Here is a 7,357-nt window from a genome sequence, read left to right on the forward strand (position 1 = left end):
CTTCCTCACCCAAGTCCTGCCCCTCTGCCTGGGTCTTTGCCCTCTCTTTTGCATCTTCTCCAAAAAGCATCCTTTGGTCCTATTTGCTTCCTTGCTCGTTTCCAGGTCTGGCTCCCTTAACCTGGTCCACTCTGGACTAATTAGTGCGGACTTTTGTACACCTTGGCCAGCCCCAGGCTTTCTCTGGAGCGCTGCTGCTGTTTCCATTTTCACACGAGCCATCTTGACTCATCCACATTCTGAGCACTGTCTCGAAAGCTATAACCAGCTCCGGCTAAGTGACAGCACAATGGGAAAGGAGAAGGATGAAGCAAGGCAGTGGCTGTCAGCTGGACGGTTTGGAAGCAGACGGCCCTGAAGCTAAGCATCTATTTTTTTTTTAATATACCTTTTAATCTGGAAAGCTACGCACAAACTCAAAACTGCATTTGCCTTGGGATTTGGCAAGGAAAATGACCTAGCTGGGCTGTGAGAGAGAGTAGGGGTACAGTGTGTCTCGATAAAACAAAACAACAAACAAAATCAAGAATGTGACAGGCGATGGTGGCACACGTTTTTAATCCCAGCACTCGGGAGGCAGAGGCAGAGGCAGGCAGATCTCTGAGTTCAAGGCCAGCCTGGTCTATAAGATCTAGTTCCGGCTCAAAGCTACAGAGAAACTCTGTCTCGAAACACCAATAAAAAATGCATTTACATATTGCTTATGAAATTAGGAGGGGGTAAATGAGTACATCTGTTTAGAAACAAAAGGTCAGCTCTGCTGGTGTTGTTTTTGTCTGGTTTGTGACAAGGTCTTGCTTTATAATCTCAACTGGTCTTGAACTCTATACAGCCTAGGCAGACCTTGAAATCACTAGACAGCTCAGGTTGATCTCTAGTTTGCTAGCCTTGAACTATAATCCTCCTGTTTCTGCCTCCCAATTGTTGAAGCAAACACCATCAGGCCTAGTTCTAAAAGATAATTAAAATATATATATATATATATATATATATATATATATATATATGCCCATGAAGACGGCATCCATTTATATAACATTACATACAACTGCCATTCTATAGTCTGCCAATAATGAATGGCTTTCTGATTCTGGAATGTTTTATCCCTTGATGCATTGCCCATCTTAACCATGGATCCTGACAAATACTTGACTGAGTCTAATTTAAAGCAAATGACTTTCTCAGAGAGAAAAGAGGAACAATACTCCAAACAAAGAGAGAGAGTGAAGAAGGAAGCATTGAGTTGAGCTCCCAGCAGAGGGAGGGGCCGTGTCCTTTCATGTCCTCTCATGCCCGTGTGTCCGGAAAGGAGCAGCAGGGTCTTGGGTGTGGAACACTCATTGGCTCCCTGTGACCTCTCTGCTCCCTGTGATCTGACGCTGTGTAGTTGCTGGGACCCCATCAGCTGAGAGTCTTCTTCAAAGGCTCTTAGAATGATGGAAAATAAGAATCACTGCCGGCCAGAGAGGAAACATGTTTCTGCAGCAGCTGGAACTCCAACTAGACTTCCACAGTGCTCTCCGGCATTCCGCATATGTATCGCTTACTGCTCCAGAGCGGACCCAGACTGGGAGTGGGGGCGCTCATCGCCTCTCTTCGAACTGCTCTTCTCTCCATTCGCTTCCGCAGATGCCAACGCAATTCTTGTTGCATTCATGTGTCTGGGAGAGTGAGAAAATGGGGGCAGCTTTAATGAAGAAATAATATGTCACTCTAGGTAGTTTGAGTTGACTTCTCTTTATAGCCACTGTATGCTTTTCATTTTAATTCACTATTGGCACTTGGTGGTGGTGCAGGGAGGGGATATGCCAATGTTAGCAGAAGCAGAGAAGTGAGAGGTGTGAAAGAAAGGGGTCCCAGGGCATCTATCTTCTGGGCATCCGTGAAGCAGTCTTTGAAGGTACTCTGGCATTGCTAAAAAACCAGTGAGAAATAACTATGATCCCAATATGACAGGGAGGGGTTGGGGAGCATAGTAAAGACCATTAATACAAATAATGTCCTTCTTCAACCAAGCGAATCAGGAGGGCTCTGAGAAAAAGACCAAGTCCAGGACTGATATGAGAAATACACCAATGAACCTGGAAGGTCCTGTGGTTTTGAGGGGAACAAAGTGCTCAAAAAGCAATCTAGATGGGAATTTAAGAACCTAGGTGGGTTTGTCTAATTGACACACACGTCAGCTAATGAAGCTCTCAATGGATCAAGCTGCAAAAATCCAAAGACAAAAATGAGTAATATGGGGCTGGAGAAATGGCTCAGTGGTTAAGAGCACTGACTGCTCTTCCAGAGGACCCAGGTTCAATTCCCAGCACCCACATGGCAGCTCACAACTGTCTGAAAAATCCAGTTCCAGGGGATCTGACACCTTCACACCAACACACATAAAATAAAGATAAATAAATCATTAAAAATTAAAATAAAAATGAATAATATGATATTAAACAGCCCAAAGTATAAATTATCCATGAGTCTATACTGCTGTAGATCAGTGAACACGTGAATGAGGAGAGAAGAAGAAATAGAGTGTGAAATCCTTCAGGTCATTTATGGAAATACATCCCCACTCATTTCGTGTGGGACACACATAGTGACTTCCAAAGCATTCAGCATGAAGAAGAGAAAATGGCTAAGTGCAGTGGAGAAAACTGCCAACAGTACTGTCTGGCTTGGACTGGTCAAGGTCAGCAGCATCATTAATAGTACGTATCCTTTGTACAAATGGCATCACCTTGATAGTCATCTTCCCAGACTCCGTAATCCTAGTCGGTGAGAAAAACTGTCAGACACACCCCAATTGTAGAATCTTTTACAAAACACCAGAGCAGCGTTCTTCAAATCTGCTAAGATTTCTTGTCATTCTAGACTCTTGAACAGCGGTGTGGTTCTCAACCTGTGGGCTGCGACACCTTTGGGGTTGAATGATCCTTTCGCCAGAGTCACATATCAGATATTTACACTGTGATTCATAACTGGAGCAAAACTGCAGTTTTGAAGGAGCAACGAAATGAGTTCATGATTGGGCGTCACCACAGTATGAGGAACTAACTCTATTAAAGGGTCACAGCATTAGGAAGGTTGAGAACCACTGCTCTAGAGGAACCTAAGCTACAAAAGCTAAACAAACATGGACGTCTGGGTGGGATTTGGAAGTAGAGAGGGAACACTGGGGAGCATCTGACATAACAGAATGAAGGATGGACTGTAGTGGCTGCACCCCTTTTGGTTCTTACCCCTGTGAACAACAGCTACTGGGTGAAATTGGATTAGGATTGCAAAAAAGACCCTTGCAATGGTTGTCAGAGCTCAGGAACTCACCGCCACCTCCACAGTCATGCTGTTCGCTGTGAAACATTGTAGCGGCCACAGAAATTCTTTGAAAATGCGAGCTGCCTAGCACTTGTCCTTTCAAGTGGTCCCACTTAGAAGCAAGAGCTGTGTTTGCACCTGTCTAGTTTACTTGTACAGCCTTACTGACAGAGTAGAGTAACTGAGCCAAGGGAGCGAGTTTGGGGATGGATCCCTGAAGTTGACATATGCGTCATTCAAACTTAAAGTCTCCAAAAAACCAGGTCTTTGCCATGCATCCTAAGAATTGGGGCTTTGTGTTTCCTTGACTTTCCATAAGAGTGAAGATTTCCTCATAACACTGAACTGATGAAGTTGTTTTCATTCAATTACACATACCTTTAAGAGGATGTCACAACAGATTCAGTTCTTAGCAGCTGGAAGCCGCCTTCTGCTTCGCTTGCTGTCTCTAGCGTGGTCCTCTGTGACCCCTTGTTTCCTAATCAAAAATCACAGTTTCCAAATTAAGTAAGGAAAGGGTTTTGTTTTCTCAAACCGACCTAATGGGCGAGCAGACCTGAAGCCTGCCTCCCAAAGCTGCCAACTCTCTATTTGTTGTGCTAACCAATTAAAAGGTGTTACTCTCGTGGGAACAAAGTGGAGCCTGGTTCCTTGGGCTTATTGTTTAATTTGCTACCCCGATCACTTGGGTCTTAGGTTCCAGCATCATTTGTGGGTGGGTCTCTACTGGGGTCACAGTGGTTATCAGTTGAAGGGAAAATCTTGAACTTTTCATTCCTTACTTGGAGTGGGCTGTCAGGAGGGCTGGGAGCAAAGCCAACGCCGCACAAGGGTAATTGCAGGAACCTCCTAGAGCAGTTATTCTCTGCAGGGCAGCTGCTCATGCAAGGGGTGTGCTCTTGGTGATATTTACACACCAGAAGAAAGTGGTGTGTCCAGAGAGGAACAGAGAAGCAAGACTTTTTAATTGCATTTGTCCACATATCTGGGTAATTAATCTAATAACATGGATAGCTGCCACATCACTTCCATCCCCTCTCTACTTGTATACAGAGCTAATGGGGAATTGGGTGAGATTTTAATGTCATGGAGGACGTTTACTGTGTTTCTAAAACTGCATGTCCCTCACTGCCAAAATTGGTTTGGTTTGACTTTTGACCCTGCCCTTCTGCTTTGATGGAACTGAGAGATTTGACAGACTAAGAGAAAGCTGACACTTTTATTGGACTTTTGAGTTTCTAACTTGATTTCACATTTAGGATACTATTTGATCAGCACAAGTCAGGTCAGGGCTTGCTGCACAAGTCAGTATCTCTCTATATTAGTTAAGATGTGTTTGAGCTCGCAGTCCATGGTAGTGGGGAGAGCACAATGAATTGATAGCTGTGGGAGTCTGTGGCAGATAAGAAAGCAAAGAGTTTATGCTGAAAGAAGTGAACGTCACCTTCAGGGTCCACCCCTAATGACATACTTGTGGTGATATTTTGTTTGTGCTGTAACTAATAAAGCTTGCCTGAAGATCAGAATGTGGAGCTAGCCGCACTAATTAGCCACAGAGGCCAGGCAGTGGTGACACACACCTTTAATCCCAGCACTTGGGAGACAGGGGTAGATGAATCTCTATGAGTTCAAGGCCACCCTGGGCTACACGAGATTGAATCAGTCTAAAAGAGAAACAGAGCTGACACATTTGATCCTAGCCCTTGGGATCACATGCCTTTAATCCTAGCACTAGGAAAATGGAGACAGGAGTGATATGGCTGGGCAGAGAGAAGAATATAAGGCAGGAGGAGTCAAGAACTCAGTACAATCTGAGGATTCCTAGAGACAGGATCTCCCATTCGGTCTGAGGATTTGATAGAGTTAAGAGCTAGTGGCTGGCTGCTCTGCTTCTCTGATCTTTCAGCTTTTATTCCTATATCTGACTCAAGGATTTTATTATTAAGACTAATTAGAATTCATGCTACATATACTTCTGTTAGCCATACTAGTAGTTTCTTCAACCTTCCAAAACATCACCACCACCTGGGGACCAAGTCTTCAAACACATGAGCCTGTGGGTGACAAACTCATATTCAAACCATAGCAATTTATTTCCAGCAAAGGAATTTGAGCCACGGTGTCCCAGAGTAGTCATCGAGCTACTGAACAGCAGCTATGAGGAATGGAGATCTGAATCTATATCTGAACAGTTTTGTGTTCTATCTCTCCCTCCCTCCCTCCCTCCCTCCCTCCCTCCCTCCCTCCCTCCCTCCCCCCTCTCTCTTTCTCTCTCTTTTTCTCTCTCTGTATGTATGTGTATGTATCCTACATAGAGCAACTCAAGGAAGGAAGGAAGGAAGGAAGGAAGAAAGGAAGGAAGGAAGGAAGGATTTATTTTGGTTTACAGTTTATCATGGCGGGAAAGGCGTGGCATCAGGAATCAGCTGCGCCCACCGCTAGGAAGCAGAGTGCTGCTGAATGCATGCTGTTTATTCCGATCATGGAATAGGCCCACCTATACCGAGTGGGTCTTTCCACCTGAACTAAAAGCAATGGAAATAACCCCACAGGTCAGTTCAAAGACCCCTCTCCCAGGCGATTCTACATTTTCAAGTTGATGACACTAATTGCAGGGTGAATATACATATCTATTCTTTGATGAGGATTTGAATTCGTTGGTTGGCTGATGAAACAGCTCCTAAGCATGGACGCTTGCACAAGGCAGTCTTGTTGCTTTTCCACCAGCCCTAGGTTAAGAAGTACTGTCTGGCAGTGTGGAATTTCTACAAAAACAAGAATAGCCCCCAAAGGAGTGAGACTCTGCGATGGGACATTGAAAACTCAGTGATAAGAATTAAGACCAAGTCTGTTATTCCTTTGCCAATTGGGGGAATATATGCAAAATTGGAAACATGTGGATAGCAAAAAAATTGAGATGCTATCAAGCCAAAAAGGGGGGGGGATAAGGAGTGTAATGACAGAAATCAGTGACAGTCAGCTAGGCATTTTCAATCATGGCACTATGCAAGCAGCCTGCCATGCATATTTGCGGCATCCACTCGGGTGGATGGGAGGCCTTCAAATAGGTTTGGGGTGGAAATGAGGTAGAGAAATGTAATGTATGTACAGCAGTCAAACCAGCAAGCAGAGACCATCTGGACCAGGTTTCTTGACACTGGGATTTGTCCGGCACTGCAGTTGTACCTCCGGTTTTTCTATGTGCATGAAGCAGAGAACCTACGGCTTGTAAACTAGAATCTTCTTTGCTGAGAGTTTGCAAGGCGTTTCATAGCCAGGGTCATTGTTGCTGGAACTTGACCCAGTGACAGTGCCTTGCCCTGCCTGTCAGATCTTGTGGATGTCCCTATTCCCAGCTGCGAGATGGATGGACAGTGAATCATCTTTCCTGCTCTGAGGTCTTCCTGTCTGCCGAGTTTAATTCACTGCCCTGCCTTGACCTCTTTCTTCAGTGTAAAACGTCTGGGCTGACTGCCTGGTTCCAAATGAGTCTTCTACTTCATCTCTACATGGGTTTTCTCTGACTTTTGCCCACTCTAAGCGGCCTGAGCACAGCTCCAGCGTTACAAGTCTCGGGATTATCCCAGGCTGAGTCTCGCACTTTGACCTATGACTTTCTACAGCCCCGCAGCTGTCTCTGTTGCTGCACCAAGATGGCTACAACCTTCTCTTCCTCTAGCCCTTGGTTTTCTTGCTGGTAGGTGAGGCTTCCTGGGAGAGGGTTCGTAGGACGTTCATTTGCTGTCCCTAAGACAGGGCAACAGAGTTGTAGCAGGGGCTGAAAACTGAACAGGACTGCAAAATGGGCTGGGAGTTGTAAAAATAAGTTAGACAGTTATGTCCTCCAAAGTTTTTTTTTAAAGGTCCTCAAGTCATCTTTCAGTTTCCTTCCCTTCTCCACCCCAAGCATTCTTGCACTAGGCATCCTTCTTTTAATTGGCACCTGGATCTTACAAAACCTGCCTCAATACCATGATGCTATTATTCAGTATCTTGATCAGGGACTCGAATGTCAGACTAGACATCTGTCCACTGAAATAATTCCAGG

At 44.9% G+C, this 7,357-nt stretch overlaps 1 long non-coding RNA gene across 1 annotated transcript; it reads right to left on the minus strand.

Moving 5' to 3' along the window:
- Positions 1 to 531: 531 nt before the first annotated feature.
- LOC146892957 (uncharacterized) lies at positions 532 to 4,753 on the minus strand. The gene is made up of 2 exons (XR_015003611.2): positions 3,688 to 4,753; positions 532 to 1,661 (listed from the first exon to the last, which is right to left on the minus strand). It is a non-coding gene; the product is annotated as an uncharacterized LOC146892957 (long non-coding RNA).
- Positions 4,754 to 7,357: the final 2,604 nt, after the last annotated feature.

This window comes from Myodes glareolus, chromosome 9 (assembly GCF_982192425.1).
Source record: "Myodes glareolus chromosome 9, mMyoGla1.1, whole genome shotgun sequence".
Classification (NCBI taxonomy): Eukaryota; Metazoa; Chordata; class Mammalia; order Rodentia; family Cricetidae; genus Myodes; species Myodes glareolus.